The sequence below is a fragment of the Acanthaster planci genome, linkage group LG02 (assembly GCF_054643075.1).
Source record: "Acanthaster planci isolate LZ-2023a linkage group LG02, COTS_SCS, whole genome shotgun sequence".
NCBI classification, from domain to species: Eukaryota; Metazoa; Echinodermata; class Asteroidea; order Valvatida; family Acanthasteridae; genus Acanthaster; species Acanthaster planci.
Genome location: NC_141778.1, coordinates 31,133,932 through 31,154,468, shown reverse-complemented (window position 1 = coordinate 31,154,468; position 20,537 = coordinate 31,133,932). Strand labels below are relative to the sequence as shown.

Below are 20,537 nucleotides of genomic sequence, written 5' to 3'. Positions count from 1 at the left end.
GGAACCAGCTTCAAGTTCATCTTAGAGAGTCTAGGAATGTGGAGAGTTTTAAGACCGGGCTGAAAACGCACCTTTTTAACAAGCATTTTTAGTTTGTTAGTATTGATTTTGATTATGGTACATGTAGGTTATATTTATTTATCTATATTTTGATGTACAGCGCCTGGGAGCAGCCTGATCATGCTGATGGATTGGGTGCTTTATAAATGTCAATTATTATTGTTATTATTCAATTGGAGCTGTCAAGAAAATACATTATTTTATCTAATGAGCAAGAAACATCCAATATTAAAAAATAACCTGTGAAATCATTCATCAATAAATATTGAACAGAAAGTGTCAAAATACCTAACCCAGTCAGTTGTTCATATAAATAATTCTGATACTGCCGTCCCTCAGATGATTGATAAGCATTTTAATGATTATTTTAAAACGTTGGACAACAGTTGGCTTCCAAGATACACTGCTGACCATGTGAAATATATCAACTTTCCTGATTCCGTATTTTAAAGCTTAATAACACAGGAAGAAGTTCATGACTGTATCAATCAACTTCAAAATGAGAAAAGTGTGAATCGTGTAAAGAGGATGACACTATCCCATTCAGTGACACTGTTTGGTGACTTGTGAAGCTTACTGATTGAATAAAAATTAGTCTGGGCCAGTGGTCTGGTAAGGGGTTGAAATGGGTAGGCATAAGCAGAATATATAACCAAAAGCTAGTGATGTTTGTTGGATGTGATTGGCTGATGCGAGCAGAAGATTAGTTTTCAAATTCTTCTGTCAGCAAGAACAATATGCTTCTGTGCCTAGTAGCGATAACACTTAATCAGTTGCATACGGATGATTTGGAACGAATTAATGCTAATTCACATAAATGTCATGCTTTTGATGGGTTGTTATACCAGTAAAGGAGATTTTATTTTACTGAGTGTTTTAAACAGTCCCAAATCCTCCAATTTCAATATGATTTTATGTACACTCTAGGGGGTTAGGGTTTTAAGTCCAGCCATTTGGCCTCAGTTAAGGCTGGCTCATACTTCAGGCAGAGGTAAAAGCGAAGCAAATCTGATGAAAGACTTCCAGCAAAATTTTGCTATTCAACTTGTGTGAATTCATGAAAGTATTTTCCTGAAAGTAAAGAATGTAGGTTTCACAAATATTTCTGAGATAGTAGATAGATGTCTCAGAGAGCTTCGTTTGTGAATTTCAAAGTTGGTTGCATCTTGTTGATATATGCGACAAAATAAGAAATTGGTCAAGAATTTGGTTATAGATGGCCAGTATATTGTCTCTTTAGCATCACTATGTGAGAATTTTTTCTGCTTTTTTTTAGTATTTTGTTTCAGAAGTCATGCTGGGTGATGTCACATATTTCAGGGCATGCTGTTGGGCATTTGAAGGAAATACTTTTTCTGAAATGGAAACAGTTGTGGTCGAGAATTGACTTCCGGGAAAACCTTTGATGTAGTAGTGAGTGGTTTTTTGATTGAGTTGTTTTAGTACAGTGTAATTGGTGGTGTTGTTTATCACATGGTTAACTACGATGCCCATTTTTTTGTTTTTTTGCCTGAACATGTTTTTAGTCAGTGTCTTAGCCCAATGTGGGTCAGTTGGTAAGTTCAAATTCGGTGGTTTCCCAATATTCTTCTCAATCTGGTGTCACAGAAGAGGTTGACTTGGGATGCCAAGTGGGAGATTGTTTAAAAGGATGTTTTTTTGAGCATTGTTTCGGGAGTAAATATTAAACTAACATTTAAGACCAGCCAAGCACATATCTATTCCCATTCATGAATACCTTTTTATTCAAAGAGTCAAAAGAAGTCAACATATGATGGATTTCCAACAATTCTTTCTAAAAACTTCACTTTTATTTTCCCAAAATCCCCCCTTTAAATTTTATACATGTAGCATATCCATTTTGAAAATTGTCCAATAGAATAGAAGTAAATAAACTTTGCGTGCGCCTGGCGCATTCTGCGTGTTGCGTCACACACAGACTCATGAATAATAAGGATGGAGTAAACTGTCTGATATCCAAGTTTTAGTGCGTGTTTTACACAGCAGGCATTTTCTCGTCTCAGCAGGCATTATCAAATGTTAACACATGATCAAGTTGCACGTTTCTCTGCCAAATTTTGTTTTCAGTCTTTCGTTAACCCAATCTCTGGTCACTGCGAAGTCTGGGAAGAAAGTGGCAGCAACCGTTTGGCCTTTTAAGGGGAGGAGACCGCACGGAAGGCCTCGCTCTGCTACCGGTAAGCCTATGCAAAGCCGGAGAGATGCTTCTGAGGTAACCCCACGTTCGGTTGGGCTAGAGAAAGGTATACCGGCAGCAGCCACACCATCATCTGCAATCCCTACTGGTGCTGTAGATGGATCTCTCCCACCAAGAGGCCCACAAAGTGCTGCGGCTGCACCGCCTGTGACTTCGGGGCTTGGTGAGTCAGATGTTCACTGCAATCTTTTTCCCTTACCTGTTGTGGACCACCAATCCATTCCTCATTAAATTTCAACTGGTGATCCTACTCCTGGTATGAGTTCATCTGTATTGCCTTTGACTTCCATCCCTATTTTGCTTCCGGCTGTGAGTGCCACTTCTTCAATGGCTAATGTACAAAACTTCACTGCACTAACAAGTGTTTGTGATGAGCTGGGACTGGGGTAACAAAAACATCCAAGAAAAAATCTGGAATGGGGAGTTTGTCGAATTTGGTTCTTTGCTACGGCCAACTCGTACTGGGTTTGGTAATACTCATTCTCACGACTGTGTCTTTATGATCGGTTTGCCTGAATCACCCACCTTGCAAATTTGCCCTCCAGCTCAGCACGTTCGCATAATGTCCGCTGAGCAGTGGACTTCTGCTATGGTTGCTTTCTTGGTTTTTGCATCCATTTACTTGATTTGCCATCTGGACTGCACCCGACAATTACTGAAATGTACCGATACTGTCCGATCTGCAGCCTTCCATCACACCGGTTTTGGCTGGCGTGATTATGATATCAAATTCCGTCATCGCCAAATGCGAATGCCTGCTCGTTCTTGGGCCAGCATCAACGCTGAATTGTGGCTAACACTAGTGGGTGGTTCCTCATAAACTTTGTTCATACCTACCCCCTTAAGTCTTCCCAACTGCTCGTTCCGCAACCATGTCGTACATCCTCTCAGCAGGAACAGCAGGAAAAGCAAGGCACTGTTCGTGGAATCTGTTTCGACTTCAAACGCAGTCAATGTTTCCCACAATTTGCCCACAAGTGTTCCATGTGCATGTCCCCTAGCCACTAAGCCAATAATTGCTGCGATAGCTTCCTATGCATGCACTGGCAGTGCTCGAGGGGCAGCCAGTGCATCAACTACCAACCCCTGTAAAAATATCTAGCATGCTCCCCTTTCTCAACACATAACCCAGCAAGGCAAGACACACAAATCCTGAGGGATGGTATCACTTTTGTCTTTCGTTTGGGCTATTCTGGTCTGAGAGTACACTCTTTGGCTGGCAATTTCAAGTCCATCCATAAACACAAGGCTTTATTACACAATAATATTGTCTGGGAAATCCAGTGGGGCTGCATTGCTGGTCCTTTTTCTAGCCCCCATTGCCTGATTTGCACTGTTCTCCAGTTGGTCTAGTCCCTAAGCAAACGTCGGGTGAATTTTGTTTGATACACAATCTTTCCTCCCCGTTGGGCAATTCCGTTAATGATTACATTGACCCGTCTCTTACTATTGTTAATTACTCAAGTTTTGATGGCGCGATAGGGTTGGTCTTATGTGCCCTTATGGCTAAATCTGACATTAAGTCGGCTTTTTACTCACTGCCAGTTCACCCAGATGATTTTAACCTGTTAGGCTTCTTCTTCAATGGGTCATACTATTGGTACTGCGATAAATGTATGCCCATGGGTTGTTCTACGTCGTGTGTGACATACGAACAGTTTAGCACATTTCAAGGAATGTACTGTACCCGCAAAGTGGCAATGACTGATGATATCATTCACTACCTCGACAATTTCCTTTTTTGTGGGAAGTGCCAATTCCAGTGACTGCGCTCATGCTCTCAGTTCTTTTATGGTCGTCTGTAGGAGTTTGGAGTTCCCTCAGCATCAGACAGAACGGTTGGTCTTGCTACTAATATCACTTTTCTAGGGTTGGCAATCAACTCTATTGCTCGCCCAATTCAAGTTCTACCAGTGAAAATCACATCCATACTAGAGAAGTTGGATAATGCATTATCTAAACCAAAAATTATTCTCAGGGACCTGCAGTCTTTGTTAGGAAGTTTAAATTTCATCATCATAAAGCTGTTTGCCCAGGCCATGCATTTTTGCGTCGTTTTTTTGATTTGCATGTACATGTAACCTGCGGCGTTCCCAAGCCACATCATCGTATCCGCATTTCTTCTGGAACACGCACAAACCTGTTGGCATGGCAACAGTTCTTGGTCCATTTCAATAGCTCGGTCATGTTCCCTACCCAAGTCTGGCAGTTCAATCACACCTTACGGTTGTACACCGATGCTTCAGCCGATACAGGTTTTGGTGCATGTTTTTGCCCCCCATACTCATCCTGTTTATCAGCGTACATGTACTTGGCAGTTTTTCCCATGGTTCAGTTTGCGCCATGCCCTTAATTGTACATTGATTCTCACCCTTCACTTCAACAGCTCGTACAGTTTGTTGCATTTTTGTCCATCAATAATTATTCTCTCCCCACCATAGCTTTGTGTGTATCTGGTATTTCTTCCACATTACGCCTGTATAATTTTGGGAGATAACCCAACACTTTGTTTTCAAACGCTTATTGGATGGCTGTCGGCGGCATAACAGCTATTGGGATGTGCACCATCGTATTACATTAGATATTCTCTGCCATATGAATAGAACAGAATAGAAATTTATTGCTACATATTCATAAAAAGTACAAATACAGTAGTAGAAATTACTTGACTGCTCTCTCAGTAGAAACCTAAAGGCTATATCTAAAATATTCACAAAAAGCACAATTACAGTCTATTTTTGATTAATTTAGGTTAAGATTTTTAAAAAAAGGAAAAAAAATATATGTATTTGAAATTTATGTAAAATTCCCATTTCCCATTTAGGTATCTGACTGCAGCCACCCCAAGGAGTTAGAGATAAAAATACCTCAAAATTTGAATGACGGCATCCTCTCCACTTCGGTCCCATTGATAAAAAGCGACAGAACTTCATGATTCCCAGACCCAAAATCAATAACCATCTCTTTGGTCTTGGCAACATTTAGTTCTAATTTATTATCGGAGCACCATTTCACTAAAATGTTCACTTGCTTCCTCGTTACCGTGTGAGAAATGCCCAGCAATAGTTGTATTGTCCGCAAACTTAGTGACCACACAATCATTAAAGGATGATATGCAGTCATGCGTGAATAGAGACTAAAGCTGCAGTGACAGTACACATCCTTGCGGTGCACCAGTATTAATAACAAGTGGCTTGGACAAGTTCTTGCCAATTCGGACAACCTGCGGTCTGTCTAAAAGAAAGCTAAAAATCCATTGACAAACGTTGGAATTTGCACCTAACTGTTTCAGTTTAAAAATCAGTTTGGATGGTAAAATAGTGTTGAAAGTGGAACTCAAATCTGCAAACAGTATTCTGGCATAATTGGGAGATCGAATGTCCAAGGGTTGAAGTACACAGTGGAGAGTCAAACTCACTGCATCCTCAACAGAACGATTGTTTCAATAGGCAAATTGATATGAGTCAAAACACTTCGGAATAACTGTTTTTAAAAACTGGAGTACTACTCGTTCAAGTGGTTTCATTAGATTAGACGTCATAGCCACAGGCCTATTGTCATTCATACATGTAACTGGAATCTGTTTTGGGATTGGTACGATTTGAGACTTGTTTAGGTTGCGTGGAATGACCCAATCTGCAAAGACCAGTTATAGAGAAAAGTTGCATTACCGGAAAGTTTATCCATCCACAGTCTTAGGAGCTTATTGGAGATGCCATCTGGACCTGTTGCTTTTCTCACATTTAGAGATTTTATGCGCATCTGGTGTCTGTCTCGTCAATAATTAAAGACTGCCTATCCGTAGTTGGGAACTCTGGAGGAGGTTCTATAGGGTGATAGTCGAAAGTAGCAAAGAACTCATTGAGTTCATCAGGAAGCTTCAGATCATTTGAAGCTGTAGGTTTGGGTCTACTTTTGTAGGGAGCAATTTTCCAAACACAGCTCCATACCTGTTTTGTGTCACTGTCTTGCAGCTCTGACTCCAACCTGATCTTATAGTCTTTTTTGCATCTTTGATGGCTCTATGGAGTTCATATTTAACTTTTTTTGTAGGCACTTTCATCCTGCTGCTGCCATGCCTCTTGCTTACTTCTCAACTTTGCTTTAATCTTACCTCCAAACCATGGTTTGTCATTGCCATAAAGTTTAATTGTCTTCCTGGGAATACAGGATCTTTCACAAAAAAGTTACATAACCAGTAATGGCCTCAGTGCTGCCATGAATATCATCAGGGTCATACAACACGTCCCTATCAGTACAAGCAAAACAACATTGTAATTCAGCGATAGCCAGCTCACTCCAAGTAGGAACAGTTTTAATGATAGGCTTAGTTTGCTTCAAATTCTGTTAATATGATGGAACAAGATGGCTCCTGAATTTTCTGTGTACATTTACTGAACATGGAAACTTTGCTTTAATGATAATGACTTGAAAGTTAAGAACACTTTTACTTTCAGAGGACACAGAAACTTTGCTTTACATAAAAGAAACATTTAAAGGACTGATGATAATGATTTTACTTTCAGAGGAGCTACTGTCAGCATGTGTGTTATGCGTGAATGGTTGGCTATGTAGACCAGCTACTGAGTACCTGGATCTGCATCATTCATAGGCACATGTGTAATGCGAGAATGGGTGGCTGTGTAGACCAGCCACTGAGTACATGGAGGCAATATGGAAAACGCTGATGTGGAAACTCTTGCTGGTCATCACTACAAAGGTAAAGATTTTTACCTTGTTATAAAATGAAAGTGAAAAGTACACATGCCAGTAGATTAATTTTTGCCACTTAACTTACAGAAATCTTCATTACATTGTTTTGTTTGCTTTCAATTGATGGTTCCCGACACATCTATTAAAGCTTCATGTTAGAAAGGGATACTACCAGGACCATAGGGCATTTTTGAGAGATGACTGAAGGAAAACTTGCAAACCTTTTTGTTATTTCGAGATTTGGCTTCTACTGACAACTACCTTGAAGATGAGATATGGAAGATGGTCATGCCTTAAAGAAAATCCACATACATGTATTTCAGTGTTCCTTCTTTTTAACTTGATTTTTTGCAATGGAAATGTTCATCATGTTCATCCCCCTATTTCAATGGGCCGGGTGGGGAATGGATTTGTGGGCAACTGGTAATCGCTTCAGGGAATTTTGCATGAATGTTGTTATATTGTTATATTGTGTTCATTGTCGTGACGTTGCTCTGTATTATTCAAACGACTTGAAGTCAACAACTACTTTGGCTGTATATCGAAAGTACATGTAGGCTGCTATATCTTTTTTTTTCTTCAAAAGTCAAAATTTGTGGCAGAAATCATATAATTATAATTACAATTAAAATTTTAGATATGTGGACAAGGATTCCGAAATTCAGAGAAGCAAGTGTACATATATCACAAATGATCAAACTTAAGAAATGATTAACACACAAAAATAACTTTGTAATTGTTGACTATGAACTTAGCAACAGCTTTTCATAAAATTTACAAAAAAAAACACTTGAACATATATATATGCACAGGTTGAAAGTTGCATTTGTAAAATGTGTAACTTTTTGTCTCTTAATATTTAATTGTCACGGGCTGTAAAAAGTGGTTGGAAAATTATTTAGGTTCACGGCGCCGGTGCTTTTATTTGGTCCGTGACATGCAATCCATGACAAGAAGCTTATTGGAATTTGTTTGTTTGGACAGAAACTCACCCAAGACTGTACCTTTCACAGTGTGCCATGGACTCCATGGGCGAGTCTCTTCCAGGGCTGCTCCTTGAAAGAACTGATCATCAGTTACATGGATATGGTAAGGATAATGCTTGAAGTCCAACTGAATCACATAATAATAATATAATGCTTGGATAGACCACAGTTGTACTGGGTTTGTGAGAGGTTTTGGGAACTAGGTGATTTACTTTTACTGTATAGATTGGTTAATTCCACTTTTCACTTAAAATCGAGCACCCGAAAAGTCACAAGTATTACCTGTGATTTATTCAGTAGTAAAGAGCCTGCATTTGGCACACTCATAGAGGCTTTGTTGAATATTTAAATCCAGTAACAATCAAAACCCAGTGTCCACATAATTATGCACGTCACAGAACACTACAGACAAGTCCTTGGGCTCAGCAATGGTGTTCCATATTGTGCAGATTTTCTGCAGGGGAAGTGGTTGGATGTCAAAGCATGAATTAGAATACTGAAATTTTTATTATTATTGGAAACCAATCCCTTTTCCAGAATACTACATTATTTTTTTATCATGGGAGATGGGCTGGTTCCGGATGTATGCGCAGTTATCAAGGATGTTGTCAAGACACCACCTCTGCCTGTTACTCCTGGTATGAAGATCTGTTGTTTTTATTGTGAGTTTCATTGTTTATTTATTGAAAAATTTTTAGACTTTACATGTACGTGTTTCATTACATGTTTCATTGTTTATTTATTGAAACAATTTTAGACTTTACATGTACTTTTGAATTTGCCGTCAGTCTATTTTTAAGTCAGCCTTTTCAAAGTACTTTACATTGTGAATTTACAAAATATCAATGTGACTGAATGTAAATTCCTTTTAAAACTATTTCAGTACCAAAGAAAATATTTTGTATTCAAAGACAATTTTTTTGTTCACCCTAAAAATATTTCAATGTTCAAAATTGTGTGAGATAATGTAACCTGCTCATGTTCTTTTTGGCTCAACTCCATGTATCAAGTTTACTTGCTAACAACTAATGATCATGTACTATTCCAGAGGGCCAAGAAGTCTTCTGACATTGAAAACTAGTACTGCTGTAAGTTGAACGGAGTAGTGCCATTGATAGATATGCTTTACCCTTTTTTCTATAGGTTGTACTGGATACATGCCATCCTTGATCTGAAGTGGGTTGGGCAAACACAGCACAGATATTGGATTAACTTGAGCAGAGAAAAAGTGGTAATGCTTGCTATGATGGATGCGATCAGAAGGTTGGACAAAACCCTCCACAGATTCTCTATCTTGATTGGCCAAGAGCCAGTCACATGGCTTTCACTTTATTGCTATCTGGCATTTCCCGTCCAAAAGAACTCTACCTGTTTCAACCGAGGTACTATACCCACAGTTACCAAAGAACTGTACTCATTGCCAGTGGCATTGTGTGCAAATGCATTCCGAGGTGCACACTGCTAATTACGTGCATTGCAAAGACCTTGCACAACAATAGTTTGGTTCAACTATTTTGCGAAGAAGTAGTTTGGAAAAGTGTTGGTTGATTTTCAACTACTTGTTTTTTCAAATAGATGTCGTTTTTATTGGTGTTTTTATGAAATAAATCAGTTATCTGTGGGAGAGGTGCTATAAACCAGTCTCTGTTGATGATCCATGGAGTTTTCTAGTTTTCCTTGGCTTTGCTTCAGGAAAATCAAACATTCCATGGATCACCTGGAGAGGCTAGTTATACTGCACCATTCAAAGCTGTCAGTATATTTTTGTGTGAAAGGAAAATAAAAGGACCTGATGCCATGAATCATAAGCCACAGTCTTTGAGTCATTAAGAAAATTGGAGCAAATCTGACATTTTTGTGTGTCAAAGGTTTATCAAAGGCAATCTACTGTCACTTATCAAAGATACCATGCAGTGTTTGGACTGAGAAAATCTTGTACGAAAAGGTTACGTCTTAGCGTGTGTCGGAATGAAATTCTGAGTGGTTATGGCTTTCGTTCTTACCATTGACACACTGCAGTAAACAGTCACAGAAGTGACCTTGTTTGATTACTTTCCTAGCATCTGACATTTGCTTCTTTCACTTGTGTTTTTCTAGGTTGATACAATTGTCAGGTTACCTGAAGCCTGCCCTGGGAATGCAACCCAGCAGCCTAATCTGTGTGATGGTGCTTCCGATGTGGAGGGTGCTGATATGGGGTGCTCGCCATGGCTTGAGTCTTGCAATTTTGTTCACATTCTACCTTCCTTCATCTCTTTTAAAAAACGACGAAAGGTCCTTTCTCACAAGCACTGAAAACACGGGTCCTATGCGGTGTAATTGCTTCAAACTGCATAAATGTTATGTCTCTTGAAAGTGCCCCCTTGTCTCCAAATTGCACAGGTCCAGCATGTTTTCTGCACGGATTGAAACCTCCTTCCTAACTCCACCATCGGTGCATAACCCACGCAAGTATCACTGGGTAAAGCATGCCATTATCCTGAGGATATTGTGTATTGACATCTATCTTGCTCTTGCCTTTGTGCAGAATAGCACACAATATGCTGCCCATCAGTCACAGCCTTGCTGCCATCTGGTTCTGTACACACATTAGCATTGTGTTTCCATTTTTGGGGGGGGGTTGAAACCAGACTTATGAAGTTGGAGCCTTCCTTTCCCTTATAACAATTATCGTCTGGACCCGTGAATGGAAACAAAATGATGAATTATTGTGTGCAGTGAAATTTCTGACTTTCTTTCCCTTTTGAAAAATTTCTCTTGAGCCAAATTCAGAAAAAAAGGAACAACACATTCACAGCAATTCCCGGGATCAAACTGGATACCTCACACTTAAAAATCTGATGTCTAACGGATGAATTGTTCTACTCCATTCACATGAGAAATTGTTTATGTTATAAAGTACCAGTTTGGAGCTGTATAAATCTTTGATGGCAACAAAGTTACCTCTAAGCGGCAGGGAAGATGTGCTGCCAGTATGGCTACTTGTGAGTCAGAGTCAAGGAATCTCTCACCAAATTGAGATCAACCTCTGGCAGTGGAATGTTTCATCATCATTGGTTTCTTGCACAAATGTTCATGCATAAAAAAGCAAGAGTATGGGTTGGAAAATTGCTGAAAATATTGCAGTATCAGTGAGAGTGGTGAAAATGTGGCAAAACCAGGAACGTTTACCAACGTGCTGCATATTGTAGCTATAAAAGCCTTCGATGAAATTGCAGGCATCCCTTGCATCAAACACCATGCACCAACCTTTGCAGGTGTGTGTTTCCTGTGCTTGTGCCGTAGAGCCCTTTATGGCTTCCACATTTTCCCAATGCTTATTTGTGCACGATATTTGAGTGTGGCATATTCACGAAGGAAATAAGAAGCTGGTTCTTTGTCATAAACTTTTCTTAATTAGAAATTTGTGCGTTGGTCAGTTTTATTTATGATGTCTAAAATTATATTTTTAAGGTGTATCAAAAATGAAAAAATAGCAATACAAAATGGATTGGTAATTGATTGGTAATGGATTGGTACGCTGAACTTCTGAAGCTGAACATTTCAAGTATTATTGCATGGGAAAGCTTAGTTTATGAGTTCTCAATTGATCTCTATAATCACAGATAAATAAAAGCTATCAGCCCGTCATAACAAAAGGTAAACACCTGTTTCCAGTGTGGGGGGTTAAGTGTGTCACCATCAAAAGCACATAAAATCTTCCTTATGTGCTTAAGCGCAAGTAACTTGTACAACTGGGCCATGATGTCTTGAGACGTCTGTGCTGGTCACAGGACAGTGCCGCAGGTCATTGTCTTATCGCAGCCGGAAGAAGGCAGAGTGATTTTCCCTCAGTGATGCTGTGGAATGGCCTCCTTGGTCATCTGGTCTTATATCCAGTGATTATTTCCCTTTATTTATGTATAGGAACATTATGATGTTGTTGTGTTGTGATTCTGTATTCTAAATAAAAATCAAGGTCTTGTGCAACAACCGAGCAGTGGTGTGACAAGCAGTCCAAGAAATGCACCACTGCTGTGAAATTTATTGTAAATAGCGAACATAAACGTGTTGAAGGTGTTGCTGAATGAAGAGGTGAATCATTGTCCTTTTTTCTGAATAAGTAGTTAATTCCCAAGAAAGCATTGTTTATTTTATTCACAAATCCAGTGCCAGAACGTGTAGAAAGCTCAGAGAACCTTCAGCCCTATTAGAGAAAAGGATGGTTTTACGTATTTAATATGTAAAACAACATTGCTTAATCATCCATAATGGCAGATATGCAAGTCAGGCATCAACAGGAAACTTCTAAACTAGCGGTATTCTTTCAGATGCAACCATACAGTGCTTGGCATCATACTTTTGATGTACTAATGCGTTGTAGTACTGAATTTCATTTATTTTTACATACAATCTGTCTAATGATTTTTTAAACTAACTGGTGATGGGTCTTTCCTTATCCTTTGTTTAACTTTTATTTTAAGCAGCACACAGTTTAATTAGAAGTACAGAAGTACTAACTAAAGGTTGTGAAACCGTTATTTCGACTACACAGTATTATTTTGCTCCAAAAATGGTGAAGGGGTTTATTTACCAGCACCAAGTGCACCATTTAGCTTCATGTATATTTTGTGTACATCTTCGGAAAGTATGCACAAGGAGCTGGAAACGTAAACCTTGGGTATGGGCAGATTTGGGGCACACCTTTTTTGAAAGGGGGACAGTTACATTTTTTGTGGGGGAGGGGTGGGCCCATAAAATTGTAATCTTTTGTCACGCAATGTTTAATGGCCTTTCTAGAATATACTATTGGAAGGAAGTAAAATAAAACTGACCCCCAATGTTTTTCTCTCGATCAATAAAATGCCTCTTTTGCCTCCGCCCTCACCTTTGGTAGGTCAATAATAAGGCTAAAATAGTTGTCTTATTCTAGTTGTCTTGTTTATGTCTTGTTCTTTTTTATTTCATTGACTTGCCCTTGACTCACACCAGCAACATATTTCGGGAAGAATATGTCAATAAAATGTATTGTAACTGTAGTCTCTGTCAGGTGTGTGTGCTGTTTGTTGATTTTTAATTTGATTTATTTGAATTTGCCTATTTCCTTTTTGTTTTGTTTTATTTTTTTAATTGTTATTCGCTCGTGTGTACAAAATAATCAGTTCTTTTACTTTTCCAAAACGTTCACGCAGTTTTTTGCTTTTTCTCTTGGCGTGTCTCAATCAGGATCTTGAAGAACTTAGTTTCGTAATATTAGCAAAGAGAGAGGTTTAATGTGTTCACTTTTTCGGTAGGATAATTCCACTGTAGGCAAAATGCCCTGTATATTTATTTAGATCACATATAAACGTTTATCTGCGACTGCTGGCTTCGCCAAGTGCTTCTTTTATTGGATGCCTTTAAAAAAATACCAAGGAGTTCGAGAAAGATCGTTTAAGAGTTTAATTTGACTAAAAGTTGGTACAGTGAGTCATCTGATCGCACATCAACATAATTCAAATTCCCTAGACTTAAGATACTGCGCTATACCTCGTGATTCGGGGCAAGCTTTTGCGTAGCGACCTCCGTCTCTGAAATGTAGAGTCCTTAAATTTGTGCCCTTCTTGTCCATTGAAAACAGTGTATTGGTGCAAGGGGTCTCTTATGTAACTAACAAAAGCTTGCCCCGAATCAAGAGTGTCTTTAGTGTCTTTAGTGTGGAGAATTCAAATTGAATTAAAAGAACTAACAAAAGGCTTGTTTGATTTAAAGCCCCCACTTCGGCAATAAAAGAAAGCGCATACTTCACGCCGTTCAGTCTTTGATACGTTCTCTCAACGTTCCCCTAGACGAACTTAAGAATGAATGAATAGCATTTGTTACGCACGATTTTCTTTGACGCTGTTCCAATTATTTGTTGCGTCCCATCGCCGCATTTGGTCCAGTTGTGATTTGCAAAGGCATCATGCGATATACGAGTAGAATGTGTTTTGTAGGGTAGGCATTTATGCAAATTTTGAAATTCCTTTGCCTGCACGTGGTAACCGGACATGCGCATTTCTAGATCGACGTTTGCCTCGCCCCCGAAGCTTGCAACATTTCGGCATTTGCTGCTCTGACCTTGCGTCACGAAACATCTCCCGCGAGGGCATCCAAAACGTGCCACTTTCAACAGTTTCAACGAGAGAGGTGTCATGACTGTAAGTATCAAATGTGAAAACGCATTTTGTAGCCTTTTAAGCCATCTTCCTCAACGTAGGCCCGGTCCGTTTACTTTCTTTTTTACTCCATTTGTCGAAGTTAAAGCAAAAATGCGACCGGGCGTTATCAAGTCGCAATTAATTTGTGGAACACGAACACGAGTAGTGCTGTAACTTTACTCGCTCAGCGCCTTAACACAAAATGAATTTGATTGTGGTCAATTCCCGTAACTGACGTAACCGAGCTTATTTTACGTATGCAAGCTGAGGCCCTATTGGCCGTTTTCTGGGACCTGAAGTGCATTGTATCGGATACTTAACAGAGTCCACTCTTACCAGCATGGGAAAATAAGTCAGAATTCTGAACAGACAAACAATATACTTCGTTTTGGAATTTAGTATCGAATGTAGTTGACAAAAAGGCTCTTGAAAAACGTGTCGAGGTTAAAATATGACTGGAAAATAAGATTTCGTCATGCAATGTTAGGTTACGCCCCGGATCTCCGGTTAACGAAACAGTGAAAATCTGATTGGAAGAAAAATCCCTAAAAAGAAATGGCATTTTTTGCACTTTTTGCTGTGAGACAAATTTATTGTTGCCTTTGAATGACTAGAATTCCGAGCAGATTCATTCGTTTTTGCAATCCAAGATCCGTTCTGTGAGACACCTTGTTAAATTCGTTTCTTCCGAAGAGTTCCACAGGCGGACGCCATTAATTATTCAGGGCAGTGACTCATAAACTGTAAGAAAGCAAACACACGTCAGGAACAGTTAAATGGACTAGGGAAAATCTAAGTCTTTACTTAGAAAACACTCAGAATTTTTCAGACGAGTCTTGTGAGGTTTTGTGCACAAGCTGCCTCCGTACAAGAAAGGAAACCATCTTGTTAGGCTAATTAACCCATTTATTAATGAAGAGTAAACCTAATTTTGATCTTGAGCATTTCCCACGTGGCATAAACTGAAAAAGTTAGAAGATTGATCCACTAAGATAAAACTCTCACGCTTCGATGCAATTAGATTTACAGAAGGGAACAAATTTGCCTGCATTTCCAATAATAAAGTCATACAGTGTATTAAACACTTTGCTGTTTCACTAGCATCGTTGACAATAATTTCTTGCTTCTTGTGTGAATTGCTTATTTTCTCGAGATGTTATTTGGACATTTTCAAGACATCATTTTGTATAAAGTAAAGAATTCTCATTGCCTTTTCTGTGTGTCTTGTTTGCTTTTGCTATAGAAACAGTCACCACGTCTCCATGTTCCAGGCCACCACTGTAACAAGAGTGTAGACTGCAATCTCCTCCAGTGAAAAGGCTACTTAGTAGAGACTAATAGAGTAGTAGAAACTCATTGATCCCAAGTTGCAAGGTAAAACATAATTGTTAAAGTAGTGTCTTATCCCATATTTTGGAAATGTAGAAAAAATGGCTGAAATTGTTCCTAACCACATGTTTTAAAGTTGCGAAAATAATTGCTGCTAATGTGATTTTAACCCCAATAAATGAGTAACTGACTAGAACTTCACAATTACTCTGGTATTTATTCAAAATTCAGTATTTTCAAATAAAACAAAACAGGTAGAAAAATGTTGATCCCTCTGCCCTAATTAAACTTGAAATTAAACCATAATGAACAGATTCTAATTGAATGGCATTACTTGGAGGACATGCAACATGCTATTAAAATTGTTCCTAAAATGGCTAAAATTGTTCTAACCCTTATGTCTTGAAAGAGTAAAATTAAAAGCATAATTGTTGCTAAAATTGTTCTAACCCACATGTTTAACAAAGTGAATTGTTTGCAACCTTGCATTTAAAAATTGCCATAAAATTGTTCTAACCTCTCATGCTTTGAAAGAGTGAAATTGCAAGAATAATTGATTCTAAAATGGTTCTAACCCCCATGTTGTAAAAGATGTGAATTGTTTGCAACTTCACATTTAAAATTGACGTAATCTCTCATGTCCTAAAGTGGTAGAAAAATGGCGGAAATTATTCTTTAACTGTATGTTTTAAAAAGTAAAATTACAAGTATAATTGCTGCTAAAATGTTTCTAACCCCCTGTTCTAAAATAATTTTATTGTTTGCAACCTCGAAATTAAAAATTGCTATTAAAACTGTTCTAACCTCTCATGCTTTGAAAGAGTAAAATTGCAAGAATAACTGATTCTAAAATGGTTCTAACCCCCATGTTGTAAAAAATGTGAATTGTTTGCAACCTCGCATTTAAAATTGACGTAATCTCTCATGTTCTAAAAGTGGTAGAAAAATGGCACAAAATTTTCTTAACTGTATGTTTTAAAAAAGTAAAATTACAAGTACAATTGCTGCTAAAATGTTCTAACCCCCATATTCTATAAAAAGTGAATTGGTTGCAAGCTCCCAATTAAAAATTGCCATTAAAACTGTTCTAATGTCTTGCGGTTTGAAAGAATAAAATTACAAGAATAACTGATGCTAAAATTGCTCTAACCTCAATGTTAGAAACATAAACTGTTTGCAGCTGTGCAATTCAAATTTGCCATTAAAATTATTTTTAACCCCCCATGATCTAAAAGTGAGTTGTTTGCAAATTCGCATTCAAAATTTGCCATTAAAATTGTTCGTTACGGTACGTTTTAAAATGCTGCAGAAAAAATGGTGGAAATTGTTTCTGATTCCATGTAACGGGAGCAATTGCTCCTAAAACTAATGTTTTTAGAATAAAATTGCAAGAATAATTGCTTCTAAAATTGTTCTAGACCCCATGTTGTTAAAAATGTGAATAACTATGTTTTAAAAAAGTAAAAATTACAAGTATATTTGCTAAAATTGTTCTAACCCCAATGTTTAATTAAAAAAGTGAATTGTTTGCAACTTCGCATTTAAAAATTGACATTAAATTTGTTCTAACCCCAATGTTCTAAAAAAGTGACCTGTTTGCAACTTTTCATTTAAAATTGTTCTAACCCCAATGTTTAATTAAAAAAGTGAATTGTTTGCAACTTCGCATTTAAAAATTGACATTAAATTTGTTCTCTAACCCCCATGTTCTAAATAAAGTGACTTGTTTGCAACTTTTCATTTAAAATTGTTCTAACCCCAATGTTTAATTAAAAAAGGGACTTGTTTGCAACTTCGCATTTAAAAATTGACATTAAATTTGTTCTCTAACCCCCATGTTCTAAAAAAAGTGACTTGTTTGCAACTTTTCATTTAAAATTGTTCTAACCTCTCGTTTTAAAAGGTAGTAGATAAAATGGCGGAAATTGTTCTTTACCACATGTTTTAAGAGTAAAACTGCAAGAATAATTGCTTCTAAAATTGTTCTAACCCCCATGTTGTTAAAAATGTGAATAACTATGTTTTAGAAAAGTAAAATTACAAGTATATTTGCTAAAATTGTTCTAAACCCAATGTTTGATTAAAAAAGTGAATTGTTTGCAACTTCTCATTTAAAAATTGACATTAAATTTGTTCTAATCCCATGTTCTAAAAAAAATTAACCTGTTTGCAACTTTTCTAACCTCTTGATTTAAAAGGTAGTAGATAAAATGGCGGAAATTGTTCGTAACCCCATGTTTTAAGAGTAAAACTGCAAAAATAATTGCTTCTAAAATTGCTCTAACCCAATGTTTGATTAAAAAAGTGAATTGTTTGCAACTTCGCATTTAAAAATTGACATTAAATTTGTTCTAAACCCCATGTTGTAAAAAAATGACCTGTTTGCAACATTTCTAACCTCTCGATTTAAAAAGTAGTAGATAAAATAGCGGAAATTGTTCCTAACCCCATGTTTTAAGAGTAAAACTGCATGAATAATTGCTTCTAAAATTGTTCTAAACCCAATGTTTGATTAAAAAAGTGAATTGTTTGCAACTTCGCATTCAAAAATTGTTCTAACCCCAATGTTTAATTAAAAAAGTGAATTGTTTGCAACTTCGCATTTAAAAATTGACATTAAATTTGTTCTAACCCCCATGTTCTAAAAAAAGTGACTTGTTTGCAACTTCTCATTTAAAACTGTTCTAACCCCAATGATTAAGTAAAAAAGTGAATTGTTTGCAACTACGCATTTAAAAATTGACATTAAATTTGTTCTAACCCCCATGTTCTAAAAAAGTGACCTGTTTGCAACTTTTCCAACCTTGCGATTTAAAAGGTAGTAGATAAAATGCCGGAAATTGTTCCTAACTCCATGTTTTAAGAGTAAAACTGCAAGAATAATTGCTTCTAAAATTGTTCTAACCCCCATGTTGTTAAAAATGTGAATAACTATGTTTTAAAAAAGTAAAATTACAAGTATATTTGCTAAAATTGTTCTAAACCCAATGTTTGATTAAAAAAGTGAATTGTTTGCAACTTCGCATTTAAAAATTGACATTAAATTTGTTCTAATCCCATGTTCTAAAAAAAATTAACCTGTTTGCAACTTTTCTAACCTCTTGATTTAAAAGGTAGTAGATAAAATGGCGGAAATTGTTCGTAACCCCATGTTTTAAGAGTAAAACTGCAAAAATAATTGCTTCTAAAATTGCTCTAACCCAATGTTTGATTAAAAAAGTGAATTGTTTGCAACTTCGCATTTAAAAATTGACATTAAATTTGTTCTAAATCCCATGTTGTAAAAAAATGACCTGTTTGCAACATTTCTAACCTCTCGATTTAAAAAGTAGTAGATAAAATAGCGGAAATTGTTCTTAACCCCATGTTTTAAGAGTAAAACTGCATGAATAATTGCTTCTAAAATTGTTCTAAGCCCAATGTTTGATTAAAAAAGTGAATTGTTTGCAACTTCGCATTTAAAAATTGTTCTAACCCCAATGTTTAATTAAAAAAGTGAATTGTTTGCAACTTCGCATTTAAAAATTGACATTAAATTTGTTCTAACCCCCATGTTCTAAAAAAGTGACTTGTTTGCAACTTTTCATTTAAAACTGTTCTAACCCCAATGATTAAGTAAAAAAGTGAATTGTTTGCAACTTCGCATTTAAAAATTGACATTAAATTTGTTCTAACCCCCATGTTCTAAAAAAAGTGACTTGTTTGCAACTTCGCATTTAAAAATTGACATTAAATTTGTTCTAATCCCCATGTTCTAAAAAAGTGACCTGTTTGCAACTTTTCCAACCTTGCGATTTAAAAGGTAGTAGATAAAAGAGTAAAACTGCAAGAATAATTGCTTCTAAAATTTTTGTAAACCCCGTGTAAAAAGAATTAGTGGCAACCTTGCATTTAAAACTCCCATGTTCTAAAAAAAGTGAATTGCAACACAATGTTTAAAGTATACAAACTTTATTTTAAGTTGAAGATGATTGGAAGAGGAATAATAAACGAGCAGATTTGATAATTTAATTTCTGTGGCATTTATTCACAAATTAATAGAAGCTAAAGAATACATATTACAATTCTAAAACTTTATTTAAGTTGATAATTGCAGAGGAATAATAAATGAGCAGATGTGATTATTCTGTGTGGCATTTATTCACAACTTGGAAATAAAAGGTAGGTTACCAAAGGACAAAGGACAAAGGACAAAGGACAAAGGACAAAGGACAAAGGACAAAGGACAAAGGACAAAGGACAAAGGACAAAGGACAAAGGACAAAGGACAAAGGACAAAGGACAAAGGACAAAGGACAAAGGACAAAGGACAAAGGACAAAGGACAAAGGACAAAGGACAAAGGACAAAGGACAAAGGACAAAGGACAAAGGACAAAGGACAAAGGACAAAGGACAAAGGACAAAGGACAAAGGACAAAGGACAAAGGACAAAGGACAAAGGACAAAGGACAAAGGACAAAGGACAAAGGACAAAGGACAAAGGACAAAGGACAAAGGACAAAGGACAAAGGACAAAGGACAAAGGACAAAGGACAAAGGACAAAGGACAAAGGACAAAGGACAAAGGACAAAGGACAAAGGACAAAGGACAAAGGACAAAGGACAAAGGACAAAGGACAAAGGACAAAGGACAAAGGACAAAGGACAAAGGACAAAGGACAAAGGACAAAGGACAAAGGACAAAGGACAAAGGACAAAGGACAAAGGACAAAGGACAAAGGACAAAGGACAAAGGACAAAGGACAAAGGACAAAGGACAAAGGACAAAGGACAAAGGACAAAGGACAAAGGACAAAGGACAAAGGACAAAGGACAAAGGACAAAGGACAAAGGACAAAGGACAAAGGACAAAGGACAAAGGACAAAGGACAAAGGACAAAGGACAAAGGACAAAGGACAAAGGACAAAGGACAAAGGACAAAGGACAAAGGACAAAGGACAAAGGACAAAGGACAAAGGACAAAGGACAAAGGACAAAGGACAAAGGACAAAGGACAAAGGACAAAGGACAAAGGACAAAGGACAAAGGACAAAGGACAAAGGACAAAGGACAAAGGACAAAGGACAAAGGA

The 20,537-nt window shown here is 37.2% G+C and overlaps 3 long non-coding RNA genes across 3 annotated transcripts; 2 read left to right on the top strand and 1 right to left on the bottom strand.

Moving 5' to 3' along the window:
* Positions 1 to 2,207: 2,207 nt before the first annotated feature.
* Positions 2,208 to 8,074, top strand: LOC147800148 (uncharacterized). Its single transcript, XR_015424567.1, has 3 exons — positions 2,208 to 2,441; positions 6,805 to 6,998; positions 7,976 to 8,074. It is a non-coding gene; the product is annotated as an uncharacterized LOC147800148 (long non-coding RNA).
* Positions 8,075 to 8,146: 72 nt separating this feature from the next.
* On the top strand, positions 8,147 to 12,937 carry LOC147800147 (uncharacterized). Its single transcript, XR_015424561.1, has 3 exons — positions 8,147 to 8,639; positions 9,121 to 9,208; positions 10,075 to 12,937. It is a non-coding gene; the product is annotated as an uncharacterized LOC147800147 (long non-coding RNA).
* Positions 12,938 to 15,661: 2,724 nt separating this feature from the next.
* Positions 15,662 to 19,773, bottom strand: LOC147800146 (uncharacterized). The gene is made up of 2 exons (XR_015424496.1): positions 18,025 to 19,773; positions 15,662 to 17,352 (listed from the first exon to the last, which is right to left on the bottom strand). It is a non-coding gene; the product is annotated as an uncharacterized LOC147800146 (long non-coding RNA).
* Positions 19,774 to 20,537: the final 764 nt, after the last annotated feature.